Source organism: Bubalus bubalis, chromosome 20 (genome assembly GCF_019923935.1).
Source record: "Bubalus bubalis isolate 160015118507 breed Murrah chromosome 20, NDDB_SH_1, whole genome shotgun sequence".
NCBI classification, from domain to species: domain Eukaryota; kingdom Metazoa; phylum Chordata; class Mammalia; order Artiodactyla; family Bovidae; genus Bubalus; species Bubalus bubalis.
In genome coordinates, this window is record NC_059176.1 from 49546903 (window position 1) to 49549332 (window position 2430).

The window sequence follows — 2430 nt, forward strand, 5'->3', positions numbered from 1 at the left end:
CCTAGAAAGGTATTGGGAAATGTCTCCCTCCCCAGCATTTTATATATAAATCCTGACTTTTTTATACCATTTTTTGCTTTCCCTAGAACTTTTTAAAATTGCTTCTCTGCCTTTTTTTTTTTTAATTGAAATTGCTTCCCCTATTTTTTTTTTTTTTTATTGACGGAGAGCAAAGATTATCCTCTTTCATAAACACTCCCTGTTGGTTGAAATCTACTTTCTCATTGAAAGCATTCTTCATGTAACTCTTTGACTTCTTACTCTAATTGAGGCACTAATTCACAGATCTGTGGACAACCATCATTCTGGGATTTTTTCCCTTGTCCCATTTTTCATTTCTTTTTCCTGAATTCATTTTGCTAGAGTTTGTCCTTGAATTTTTTTTTTTTTTTCCGGAAAAGGCACACAGAAGTCAATGTTCTTTTTGGGGGGGGGTGCTGCAGGACAAATGAGATCTTAGCTCCCTGACCAGGGATTGAACCTGCGCCCCCTGCATTGGAAGCTCAGAGTCCTAACCACAGCCAGCCAGGGAAGTACTGAAAGTCAATGTTCTAAGTCCCATATCTGAAGAAAATGGTTATTTGATCTTTTGGCTGGGCATAGAAGTACAGAATCAAAACCACATTCCCTGAGGATTTGGAAGGCGTTGTTTCAATCTTCTAGAATCCAATATTGCTGAGACGTCTGTGGCTAGTTGGATATTCATTCTTTTGCAGGTGACCTGTTTTTCCCTCTCTGGAAACTTAGAATTTTTTTTTCATTATCCTTAGAATGCTCTAATATCATCTAGGAGTTTTGTTGGGGTTTTCTGTTGTTCCTTTGTTTGTCTCGCTTGACACATGAGTCTTTTCAATCTGAAAGAGTCATGCCTTTCTTCAATTTGTGGATATATTTTTCTATTATTTCCATCCCGTTTCTTTCCTTTCTTTCTCCTGTTTCTCTGGAACTTTCAGATGGTTGGCTCTCCTGTCCCTTATTATTTTTTTCTTTTTTTAAGAAATTCTTTATCTGCTGGTCCTTCAAGTGCTGGAATTTCCCCCGGGGACCAGCCAGAGTGTCTCTGTCACTCACCTCTTCCTCTCCAAGTGATCATACCTACTCCCACAACCTAACCTCTCTCCTATATTCTGAGCCCTGTCCAAACCATAATTCATTTATCCACAAGTCTCAGGTGTTTAGACCCAAATTTCCTTCTACCTGCTCAGCCCACACAGTATTTCACAGATAACTTAAAATCTTAATGAAAATCACTTTCTTCCTACCTGGAAAGAAAAACACACACTCCTGTGTGTTTCCTCTACACTCAGTTCTCCACTCCTGACCCTTGTGGTCACCCCGTGTGTGTTTATGTATTGGGAGGGGTTCCTATATGAAACAATTCTGTGACCCAGCCAGATGTCCCACAGTTAACTCAATTCTGACACCATCTACCTGAAGATAACATCTGATCCACAGCTTAAGCTCCCCTCCTCCTTTTCAGACACAGTTCAGTTCAGTCATTCAGTCGAGTTGACTCTTTGTGACCCCATGAACTGCAGCACTCCAGGCTTCCCTGTCCATCACCAACTCCTGGAGTTTACTCAAACTTACGTCCATTGAATTGGTGATGCCATCCAACCATTTCATCCCCTGTCATCCCCTTCTCCTCCAGCCTTCAATCTTTCCCAACATCAGGGTCTTTTCCAATGAGTCAGTTCTTCAAATCAGGTGGCCAAAATATTGGAGCTTCAGCTTCAGCCTCAGTCCTTCCAATGAATACTCAGGACTGATTTCCTTTAGGATGGACTGGTTGGATCTCCTTGCAGTCCAAGGGACTCTCAAGAATCTTCTCCAACACCACAGTTCAAAAGCATCAATTCTTCAATGCTCAGCTTTCTTTATGGTCCAACTCTCACATCCATACATGACTACTGGAAAAACCATTGCTTTGAATACACAGAGCTTTGTTGGCAAAGTAATGTCTCCGCTTTTTAATATGCTGTCTAGGTTGTTCATAGCTTTTCTTCCAAGCAGCAAGCATCTTTTAATTTCATGGCTGCAGTCACCATCTGCAGTGATTTTGGAGCCCCCCCAAAATAAAGTCTCTCACTGTTTTCATTGTTTCTTGATCTATTTGCCATGAAGTGATGGGACTGGATGCCATAATCTTAGTTTTCTGAATGTTGAGTTTTAAGCCAGCTTTTTCACTCTCCTCTTTCACTTTCATCAAGAGGTTCTTTAATTCTTTGCTTTCTGCCATAAGGGCAGTATCTGAGTTTATTGATATTTCTCCCGGCAATCTTGATTCCAGCTTGTGCTTCATCCAGCCTGGCATTTTCCATGACGTACTCTGCATATAAGATAAACAAGCAGGGTGACAATATACAGCCTTTATGTACTCCTTTCCCAGTTTGGAACCGGTCTGTTATTCCATGTCCGGTTCTAGCTGGT